Source organism: Dromiciops gliroides, chromosome 1, assembly GCF_019393635.1.
Source record: "Dromiciops gliroides isolate mDroGli1 chromosome 1, mDroGli1.pri, whole genome shotgun sequence".
Lineage (NCBI taxonomy): Eukaryota > Metazoa > Chordata > Mammalia > Microbiotheria > Microbiotheriidae > Dromiciops > Dromiciops gliroides.
Genome location: NC_057861.1, coordinates 385,038,644 through 385,050,936, shown reverse-complemented (window position 1 = coordinate 385,050,936; position 12,293 = coordinate 385,038,644). Strand labels below are relative to the sequence as shown.

General features: G+C 37.1%; 1 protein-coding gene and 1 pseudogene across 4 annotated transcripts in view; one reads left to right on the top strand and one right to left on the bottom strand.

Moving 5' to 3' along the window:
* Positions 1–12,293, bottom strand: part of RELCH (RAB11 binding and LisH domain, coiled-coil and HEAT repeat containing) — a 142,680-nt gene that overhangs the window by 125,667 nt on the left and 4,720 nt on the right. The gene's annotated exons all lie outside the window — the stretch shown is intronic.
* On the top strand, positions 753–1,661 carry LOC122748653 (annotated as a pseudogene).

The window sequence follows — 12,293 nt, the reverse complement described above, 5'->3', positions numbered from 1 at the left end:
AGATTTAAGAAAAATCTGAACCTTAAATTCTTTTTCTCTAGGTACCATAATGGAATTGATAGGTTCACATCAACCTGGAGTCTGGGATTTGTTACATCTATAGAACAGTACCACAATTTCTAATTTAGTGCCATTGTAAGGTTCCTGTGATCTATCTGAATCTAGAAACCTTTAGGTTAAAATAGTTATGAGTGTTTTGGCAAAGGGACTGGAAAAAAGGTGACAGTGGGGATAAAGGATCTATTAAAACCCTTAAAATTCAGCAAATGGATTAAGACAAGAGCAATGAAATAAATCATTATTCCATAAGTTTGAAGGTGATTCTAGGGGTTACAGTTATTCTTGCAGGAGTACGGGATGTAATAATACTTTCTTTTATGCTCCATGTTATTATTGTAAGAAGCAGCATCGTATAAAAAAACACAAACCAAAAACAAAAAACGATTCATGGAGTTTGCAGTCAAAGGAACTATTGGGTTCAAATCCCAGGACAAATCACTTTATCTCTGAGTCTTTAATTCCTCAACTGTAAAATAAGGAGATTTAACTACATGATCTCTCATGTCCCTTCCAACTCTAAATCCTATGATTTTGAGGACTATTCAGTCTCCTGCCCTAGGAGCCTAGGGTATTAGGATGTGTATAGGCTATGCACCCTTAAGATAAATCCCTGATTTGTAAATAATATTTACATCCTGTCCACCAGACACTAAGGGTCCTGTTCACATTTTCCCTACACCTCAGAAACCAACATGGCAATCAGAGGCACAGTGACTGCCTTCCCTGGGTTTGATGACTGGGCTGATGCTGAAACCCCTTGAAAAGCAGTGAAAGGACTTGGTACTAATGAAGAAAGCATCTTAACTCTCCTCACAGCCTGAAGCAATGCCTAGCACCAAGAAATCACAGTGACATTTAAAACTTTATTTGGCAGGGATCTTCTGGATGACTTGAATCAGAACTGATGCGGAAATTTGAGAAGCTCATTGTGGCTCTGACGAAGCCGGCCAGGCTTTACTACGATGCCTATGTACTGAAGCATTCTCTGAAGGGAGCTGGGACAAATGAAAGTGTTGACTGAAATTCTGGCATCCAGAACCCCTGAAGAATTAGTGAGCATCAGACAAGCTTAGGAAGAAGAGGATGGCTCCATTCTGGAGGATGATGTTACTGGGGATACTTCTGGATACTACCAGAGGATGCTGGTGGTTCTTCTGCAGGCTAATCAAGACTCTGATAATGGACTCAATGAAGACCTAATGGAAGAGGATGATAAGGACCTGTTCCCAAGCTGACCACTGAAATGGAGGACAGATAAGAAGAAAAGTTCATCATCATTCTGGGAGTATGCAACATGTCTCATTTAAGGAAGGTGTTTGATAAACACATGATGATCAGGATTTCAAATCAAAGAAGCCATTTATTGGGAAACATCAGGTCACCTGGAACAGCTACTCCTTGCTAGTGTAAAGTCTCTCTAAAGTGTAGTGGCCTACCTTGCTGAGATGTTCTACTTTGCCACCAAGGGAAGTGGCACTGATGACCATACTCTTATGAGAGTCATAGTTTCCAGGAATGAAAAAGGCCTATGTAACATCAGAAAAGAATTTAGAAGGGACTTTGCTACTTCTCTTTATTCTATGATTAAGGATGATACATAGAGACTACCTAGAAAATCCTCTTATATCTCTGTGCTGAAGATGGCTGATCTTACCTTCTGGCAGAAGGCTTGTTCCTCTGTGCCTGCCTCCCATTTATCCTCAATTTGGCATGTTGGTGCTTTCTGTTGCTTTATTCATACTAGCATGCTAATGATTGACCCCTAAGTGGAAGCATGTTGTAGAAGTGATTTCTGTGCTTCCTTCTGATCGCCTCGTCAAGTTTTCCCTACTTCATGGGCTGTGGGATCAAAGAGCACTCTGCAGGGGCAAAAAATACCTCTTACTCATCCTTAGGGACTAAGTTTAGAGTCTGGCTCTAGGATACTATTGTCACGTTATAGTATGATTAAAAAGGAAATCTGTGGTACTGGTTTGCAAAAAAACCCAACAAGAACAAAAATACACATTCTAAAGGGCCAGAATAAATGATGAAGCATTATATGTGCTTGGCACAAATTACTCTTTCATCAAAATACCAGATGAGTTCAAAATGTTGATTCTTCACATATATAGCCATATTATAGGCCACACAGTTTGAGTTATTTTATCAACAAAAATAAAAATACCAAAGTTATAGAACAAAATGGAATCAAAGATAGATTGTAGTGATCTTATGCATTTAATACGGGTCTGCTTCCTAAGGTATATAATGAATGTTATTTGAGTTACAGCAACTTAAAAGCCTAAACATAAGGCCATCAGGAAGGCAAAAAAGGAAAACATATTTAAGAGATACTACAAGTGTAATAATAGAATGTTTTGTATTTTATAGATAAATATTATACTTTATGGTCACAAGATAATAAAGAAAAGTTATCTTGGGCCTCACCATACAGAAGACAAAAGTAAATGAATGTGTATCCAATAATATAATAAACATGTTGGAAATAAATTTTCCACAATGAATTATGAATAACAATTCAAGATGATGTAGTTGCCACATCCTTTCTGGGGGAATCTACACTGACACAGAAAGGGTGACAGTGGAACCCTCAGATGGATGGCAATGTTTTAGTCTCATGATGAAGCCTTTAGGAATAGAGGTTGTTTTCTATTCCTGCTGCTGCTAGGAGGAAAGGGCCTTAGAAGAGAAAGGCATAATTAAAACAACCCATAGGTACCACCTGACACCGATCAGATTGGTTAAAATTACAAAAAAGGAAAATAATAAATGTTGGAGAAGCTGTGGAAAAATTGGAACTCTAATGCATTGTTGGTGGAGCTGTGAACTGATCCAACCATTCTGGAGAGCAATTTGGAATTATGCCCAAAGGGTGATAAAGCTGTGCAAACCCTTTGACCCAGCAATACCACTTTGGGGTCTTTTTCCCAAAGAGATCATGGAAAGGGGAGAGGGACCCACATGTACAAAAATATTTATAGCTGCTCTTTCTTTATGTGGTGGCAAGGAATTGGAAGTTGAGGGGATGCCCATCAATTGGAGAATGGCTGGACAAGTTGTGGTATATGAATGTAATGGAATGCTATTGTGCTGTAAGAAACGATGAGCAGGAGGAGTTCAGAGAAACCTGGAGGGTCCTGAGTGGGCTGATGATGAGTGAGATGAGCAGAACCAGAAGAACATTGTACACAGTATCATCAATATTGTGTGTTGATCTACTGTGATGGACTATATTCTTCTCACCAATGCAATGGTACAGAAGAGGATCTCCAAATCCAGGGGAAAAAAAAAAGAACTTTGGAGTACAGATGCTAAATGAACCATACTATTTCTTTTGTTTTTGGTGCTGTTGTTTTTCTGTTTTGAGGTTTTTCGTCATTGCTCTGATTTTTCTCTTATAATGCAGAAATATGTTTAATGTTATTATGTATATATATAACCTATATCAGATTACCTGCTGTCTAGGGGAGGAGGGAGGGAGAAAAATCTGAAATTGGAAAGCCTGTATAAACACAAGTTGAGAACTATCTTTACATGTAACAGGAAAAAAAATACTTTATTAAAAAAACCATAGGTTTACACAAACACACACACAAAAAATAAATAAAAAAATTTTAAAAAAAAAGAAGAGAAAGGCATGTTTTGTAAGTGTGCATCTACTTAAAAAGATGGTATCTGAAAAAAAACAACCAAACAGTTTTCTAGAATGTTGGGTTCCTGACCAGGAATGTAATATACTTGGATGAAAACTGGGAAAAAAAAATGTACTAGCCTAGAACCTTGCAAATACTGTGAGTAAATAATGGGATTTGGCAGATGCCCAGGGGCCCCGCCTGAAGATTGATTTGGAATTGATTGAATTTGGTGAGATTGAGAGACTGACTGAGAACCTACTTAAAGTTGATTAAATCAAGACCACACCTGGCTGGCTCTGAGTGGAGTGTTGTTCTCAGAGGCTGTGGACTATGACATCAACATGAGACCATCTTCAAGACCAGTGAACCAATGGATTTGGATGATGCTAACCAATCAGCTTGAAGCAGTGTGTAAGGACCGCCTCTCCTCTGGACCTATAAAAAGCTTCCACATGCAGTTTTCTCTAGAAGTTCATAGCTGAAGCAGGCTGTGGGGGAGAACTTGAAGAAGAACCAGACCAGGCTGGAGCTCTAGGCTAGATAGGCCTTTTCTTAACTTTCTGAACTCCACGTGTTCTCTTTTTACTAATACCTTGTATGCTTTAATAAATGCTTAATGCCCAAAGACTGGTGCTAAAGCTTCTAATTTAAGGCAACCACACATTTCATTTTAAATGTCACAATATCTATTTATAAAGGTTTTATTTTAAAAAGAAAGATAGAAGGAACAAACAGTCTAGGGAGCTGGCCAGTTCTGCCACTTATTACCAGTATGATCTTGAGGAAGTCACTTAACTTCTCTGGGCCTCTGTAAAATTAAGGGGTTGAATTAGGTGACTTCTAAAATCAAATAGTCAACAAGTATTTAAGTACTTACATGTGTCGGGCACCTCTGTGTGTGCAAATAAATGCAAAAATTGTCCTAACAGCTAAAGAGCTAATATTCTTAAGGGGAAGACAACATGTAAATAACCAGGAAGATACATAATATATACAGAACAGATATATGCAATCTCAGAGGATAAGGCAATAGTAGCTGAGGGGCAGAGAAGGGCTTCCTGCAGAAGGTAGGGACCGAGCTTAATCTTGAAGGTTTAAAGTCAGGAAAGGTAAGAAATGGATGTGATGAGGAAGAGTATTCTCCACAAGGACGACAGCCAATGAAAAGGCACAGAATTAGGATGGAATGTCACTTTCAAGGAAAAGCAATTAGGCCAATGTGTAGTCAGATCATAAAGTGTGTATAGGGGAAACAAGTGTCAAGAAGACTAAATGACTATAACTATGTAAACAGAAAGAAAAGAACAAAAAAACTGAATGCTTCATAATTACAATGATCCAGCTTTGCATTGTAGAGGAGATAAGAAAATGCTCCTCCATCCCTTCTTTGCAGAAATACGGGACTATGGTTATGAAATACTACATATAATGTCAGACTCAACTGAATTGTTAGTTTAGCTTTACTGCTTTTCCTTTTTAATTCTTTACTAAAACGAATGACTTTCTGTGTAGGGAATGTAGACAAGATATATGGGGAAATAAAGGTGATGCAGAAACCAAAGGTAACAATGACAATTTCAAAAAGGACACACAATTATGTCAGGAAAACGAAAGGCTGGAATCAGCTGAGACTGGAGAAGACAGGACAACACTTTAAATAAAAATGATCCTAAAAGAAAAGAAGATTATAAAAGGAATAAGATATTGCTCAGAGTTAATGGGACAATAATAATGGATGGCAGAAAGAAGTGAGAACTACTAAATGTTTATTTTGTTCTTTTCTACACTGAGAATGATATTTGGACTGAAAGGTATAGATTATAGAACAACAAAAAAGAAAAGTAGGAAATTATTACCTAGGAGAAGCAAGGAGATAGTAAAATGGTACCTTGATGCTTTTGATGATTTCAAGTCCCCAGGCCTGGATGAACTACATTCTATGGCACTCAGGAACTGACAGATATGACTGTTAAGACATTGTCAGTGAGCTTCAAAGTAGAGTAGAAAATGGGAAAGGTATTATGAAACTGAAGATAGGTAAATGTTATCCTAATTTTTTAAAAAAAGGAACAGAAATCTGCAAACTAAAGGGCAGTGGATATGACTGATTGCTAGCAAAATTCTAAAATGTCTAGTCAGAGAACATCTAGAAAAGGAAGTAGTTATTACAAAGCTATCAGGCTTAATTATGAACAAGTCATGCCAGACTAACCTCATTTCCTTTTTTGAAAGGGCTGCTAGACTTGATAACCACAGAAATGCTAAGTTCTATTAAGGAATTTCTTAGGCTCTACTTGTAAACAAGAGCAGAGATGAATGAAAGCTGGGTGGATTTACAAGTTGGTTAAATAAGCAGACCTAAAGAATAGTCATTTAATTTTCAAGTTTAGTGACTTGTTAGAAAGTCACTAGTGGAGTGCCTTGTCCTTAGACTGTTTATATCAGTGGTTTGGATATAAATATAGATGATATTCCATCAAATTTGAGAATGACAAAAAGCTAGACAAGACAGTTAATATATTGGTTGACAGCACCAAGATCCAAAAATATCTCAAAAGCCAGAACTTTGGGCCTAAAGGCAGGGTTTGAAATCAGAGGACATGGCTCCGAGTTATATAATCTTGGGAAAGTCATTTACTTCTTTTGGTCTTAATTTTCTTACTAGCCAATCAATCAAGCCTTTATTAAGTGCTCACTATGGGCCAGACACTGTGTTGGCTCTTGGGCACATAAGATAATGAAACAATCCCTACACAGTAGGAGCTTACATTGTAATGGGCAGTCATGTGAAAGGATTCAACTGACTATCTGGCCCTAAAGGGCAGAAGAAGCAACAATGGGTATAGTTACAAAAAGTAGACTTAAGCTTGATGCTAAACAACCAGAGCTATCCATAAGAGGAACAACTGCCTTGGTAAGTATTTAATTTTCCCTCACTGGAATTCTTTAGTCAAAGTGTATACATAACTACTTGTTAGGTATGTTGTGGAGGTATTCTTGGCTCAGGTACAAGTTTGTACTGGATGGTCTCTCAAGTATCTTCCAACTTTGAGATTCTATGCATCTGAGCTAGGTTGAAATGAAAGGGTTTCTAAGATAATATAAAGATTTAAAAAAGAATTTTACTAAGAGCCTATTATGTACTAGGCACTGTGCTAAATACTTCACAAATATTAAGGAAACTGAGGCAGACAGGTTGAGTGACTTGACCGTGGTCACACAGCTAGTAGGTGTGTGACTATCAATCTTAAGTCAGATCTCCCTGACTTGAGGTCCCTGTGAGTTTTCCCATGTCTCCTAGTTGCCTCATCATCTGCTTCTTCAGATGATGTTTTTAATAGGCTTTTGCTAGATCAAGCATTCTTAAACTAGGATATGTGAACTTAAAAAAAAAATTGGGTAACTACATTTCGATATAATTGTTTTATTTTGTATTCTTATGTGTTTCATTTTAGGCATTTAAAAACATTCTGAGAAGGGTTCCATTGGCTTTAAAAGACAGCCAGTGGGGTCTAAAGCCTATAAAAAAAATGATAAGGAGCCCAGCTCTAGGTGATAGGAATTTGGTCCACAATAATATATTAGTGTCTATGTTAATCTGAACCTTAGACATTTTAAGAATGTTAGACTTCAGAGTCAGGAGACCTGGGTTCAAGTTCTGGATCAGCTACTTAGAAACCATGTGACTATGCTGAAATCTTATTTTTTTTTTTAAGTGAGGCAATTGGGGATAAGTGACTTGCCCATGGTCACACTGCTAGTAAGTGTTAAGTGTCTGAGGCTGGATTTGAACTCAGGTACTCCTGACTCCAGGGCCAGTGCTCTATTATGCTGAAATCTTTTCATCTCTCTGGGTATCTAATTCCTCATCAGTAAAATGGTGATAGTAATACTTATGGCACTTAGCTCAGAGGGTTAAAGCAAGAAAAGTGCTTTATTAATTATATAAAGCTAAAAAAAATTATATAAAGCTATTGAAATTACATCTACTGATTCAATGAGATTAGTCTCCCTTGCCTAAGTGCAGTATTAGTCTTATGAGTATTTGTGAAGTAAAACCTGCCTCAGTTTCCTCAACTGTAAAATGTGGGGAACAAATGAGATTATATTTGTAAAGTATTTAGCACATGACTCCTGTCACATCCATTACCTCAATTAAAAATCAGACAGGTTAAATATTTCAAGTATTTAATATATCTTTACTTTAAAAAGAACCAGAAAAGTAAAGAATTTGATGATATAAAATTGTATCACATCATCATATCTTTAAATAACTAGAAAGGGTAGACCAGTAAGTGTGGATACCCTTCAAGGGTCCTCCTCTCTTCTCCTATATTATTTGACTTAGTGACATCAGTGCCCATAATTTCAATTATCAGCTCTATGTCTTGACTTATCTAGCCCTAACCTCTAAACTCACAACCAACAGCTTAATGAACATCTCAAACTATGATATCTTAAATTCTATATGTCCAAAGTTGAACTTATTATCTTCCCTACCAACTCCCTTCCCTCTGATTTCCTTTTTACTGTCAAGTGAACTACTACTCTCAGTGAAGGCTCAAAATATAGATATTCTTGACTCCTCATTCTCATTTATGTTCTTAAGAAATGCTTGTTGACAGTTGATTGACTTGTCTTTTATTTATTTCACTTTGTGTAAGTTCATACAAGTCTTTCATGCTTCCTATTATTCATCATTTTTTTATGGCATGGTATTCCAAGCAATTCATATACCACAATTTGTTTCGCCATTTTACAATTGATGGGCACTTACTTTGTTTCCAGGTCTTTGCTACTACACAAAGCCCCAACTCTTTACTAGACTAGATTTCTTAAGAGGTTATCAAATACTGTTCATCCTTTAGGAAATTCGTATGTAAAAAAATGTTATGGTTTCTAGTCACCATACTTTAGATGGAGTGGTGAGTTTCAGCAAGTGGTTACTTATGCCCTGATATTTCAGCTACAGTTTAGTTGCTCCTCATGAATGTGAGGTAAAAGTATTTTGGTATATCTTTGCTAAATTAAATGGTGGAGAAAAATAAAACTAGAACGTGACCTGGAACCTGTTCTGACTGTACTTGCAATTTCATCTTCAACTAGTCACCTGGAATGATTTTACATACATTTATGGTAGTATGAAGCAAGTGCCACTTAGGAACCTAAAATTTGACAGCTAATATCACTTAATGTAGTAAGTACCCAAAAGTTTAATATTACGGATGAATGAAATGGATCGTCAGCCTGCCACAAGTCTCTCACCTCTCCAATTTATGCTTCATTCAAATACTAAAGTGATTTTCCTAACATGCTGGTCAGATCATGTCACCTTCCATACTGAAAAGACTCCAGGTGTTCCTCAAACAAGAAATTCCATCTCTCAGCTCCAGGCATTTCCCCTGTTTTCTAGACCTGAAAAGTTCCTTTTCTTCAGGTCTGCCTCCTGGCTTCCCTGGATTCCTTCAAGTCTCAGCTAAAATCATATCTTCTCAAGAAATATTTCTTAATTCCTCTTATTCTTAATTCTCTTTGTTGAATTCCCATTCTCCAGCATGTGGCTTGTTTGTACATATTTCTTGCTGTCTTCCTCCATGAGATTTTGAACTACTTGAGGGCAGGGTCTGTCTTTTGTCTTTTTTTTTAATCTCCAGCATTTAATATAGCATCCAGAACATAGTAGGTGCTTAATAAATGCTTACTGCCATAGTGTTATCTTAAGTTCCCATCAAGGTTTCTTGCTTTATTGTCCATAGTTAAATTAAGGAAATGAATATTGCTTTATATTTCACTTCCTTTAACTATACAAAATACTTTTTCAGCTAAAGCCCTTATTTTTTATTCTCAGTACAGCAAAAATACTTAAAAAATTTTTGCTTTAGGAAAAATGTTCTAGGAAAAAAACTAATTTTTTTCAGAATTTATATACTATTTGGGGGGGGGGGAGCAGCTAGGTGGAGCACTGGACTTGGAGTCAGGAGGACCCGAGTTCAAATCTGGCCTCAGACACTATCTGTGTGACCCTGGGCAAGTCACATAACCCTTTTTGCTTCAGTTTCCTCACATGTAAAATGAGCTGGAGAAGAAAATGGCAAACCACTCTCATATCTCTGCCAAGAAAACCCCCAAAAGGGGTCATAAAGAGTTGGACACAATTGAAACGACCAATCAACTACAATATAGATTTTGAAAGATTTTAGAAATGCCTTTGATAAATAATTGAAACCAAGTTTGTCATATTGTTACAAGAATTAAGCTCTTTCATGTGATCTGTTTTTATGATTTTTATTTATGTGGATCCTTTTATGTTTGTTATTTGCTTTTTCTTTCTCAATGGCTTTGTGTTTTTCAGTTTTTCCAGGACAATGGTTTTTCTAAGGTGTCTTCTTATCCTTTTGGAAGAAGCCATGAGATATTCAAATCTCATTATCAATTTAGCCCCAGCTAACTCCTTTCCCAGCTTTCTCAGAGCTTAAAATAGCATAACATTAAACTGGTGAGAAAACCAAATCAAGTTAAGTGTTTTTCTCTGCATTACAACAGTAGACACTTGTCAGAAATTTCTGCTCCAAGAGCTTTATTTATTCAAGCTGTTTTCAATGGAAGTCTTCATACATTTGTACTAACAGAAATGCATTTATGTAAGTGAAATCCTATTGGAAATAAATGTCATTGCAGTTTTATATATATAAGAAAATGATTTCCAAGCCCCTGCTGATTACACTCTATTTGATGTGGTATCCATATGTGTAATTCCAATGAAAAAACAAGAATATGGACATTTTCCAGGGCCTCGTTATAAAATCTATCCAATTTTTAAATCAAATATTTAAATTGTAGGAATATCTATTAATGTTTAGGAAAGATAATTTCATTGTATTGTTCTCTCTGGCTTTAATGGCATTTGGAATTTTAAAGTAGATTTTGTAGTACTTAGACTGTTGATTTAACTCGATGCTTTCAGTACCTTTAAAAGAACAACAAAAAAGATATACTTCGATATTGTAACTTTCAACCAGAAGGTCAAAATAAGTTTTATTCTGATATCAGTATTGAGTGGAGTAGGGGTGGGAGACCAGGAAAGGCCTTATGCAACAGGAGGCCTTTAAAGTGAATTTTGAAGGCAATGAAAAATTCCCAAGAGGCAGTGGTGATAAGCAAGTGAATTTTAGGCATGGAAGGCAGACTATAAAATGCCCAGAGTTGGGTATGGAAGTGTTTATGTGTGAGGAAGAAGAAGGCTAGTTTGACTGGAGGACAGAGTGTGAAGACAGAGTCTTCATCTCAAAATCCCCCCAAATCATCTCTCACACTTTCCTCTTTTCCTCCAGTCTCAGACAAAGGAAGCTCTTTTCCTTGCAAGGTTAACCTCTGTCTACAGGTAGGGAAGGGAAGGGAAGGGAATAAGTAGTAAGTGCCTACAATGTGCCAGGCACTATGGTAAGTGCTTTGCAAATGTTAACTTATTTGATTCTTACAATAACCCTGTAAAGTAGGGACTATTATTATCCTCATTTTATAGTTGAGGAAACTGAGGTAGATAGAGGTGGTGACTTGTCCAGGATCACACAGCTAGTCAGTATATAAAGTTGAATTTGAACAAAGGTCTTCCTGACTCCAGGCCCAGTACTCTATCCACTGCAACCACCTAGTTTATAGGTGCACTTAATCCCATTCCTACCTGTTTTCTCTAGAAAACATTCATTCATTCCCCATTTTCTCAAATCTTCAAAGTCTCCCTCTATCAAATCCTTCCTTACTACTATCAAACAGGCCTAAACACCCTAATCCATTAAACAAACAAAACAAAACTTCAGTCCTAGGCCCTCTTCTCTCTAAATATAAGTTCACTGGTTGAACCCATCAGATCCCATGGTTTCAATTATCATCTCTATCAAATGATTTTCAGATCTACTTGTCTGGCCCTAACCTCTCTTGCCAACTCCAGTATCACATCTGCCTAACAGGCATCTCAAACTAGATGCCTTGTAGATATCTAAACTCAATACTTCACAAATTGAACACGAGATCTCTGCTCCCAACCATCCCTCATCCTATCCTCCTCCTAGTCACCCAGACTCATATGCTAGGGGTCATCCTCGACTCCTCAATCTCACCTCTCATATTCAGTTAGTTGCCAAGTTCTGTCATTTCTACTTCCATTATAGCTTTCATATGTGCTCCTTTCCCTTCCTAATACTGCCCACATGCCTAGACTACTGCAATAGAGCCTGCTGGTTGATCTCATTGCCTCTAGTCTCTTCCCATTCCATTCCATCCTCTACTCAGCTGTCAAAGTTAGCTTCCTAAAAGGCAGGTCTGACCATATTCCCCTTTGGTTCCCTATTTCTGCCAGTATCAAAGAGAAACTCCTGTTTGGCTTTCAAATCCTTTGTAACCTAGTTACCTTCCAATTTTTCTAGTTTCCTTACGTGTTATTCCTTTCCACATACTCTTGACTTCGGCTTCCTTGCTGTTCATTGCACAAGACATTCTATCTTTTGACTAAGCATTTTCACTGGCTGTCCCCCATGCTTTGAAATCTCTTCTTCCTCATCTTAGCTTCCTTCATTCCTAGGTCGTCTTCAAGCAGCT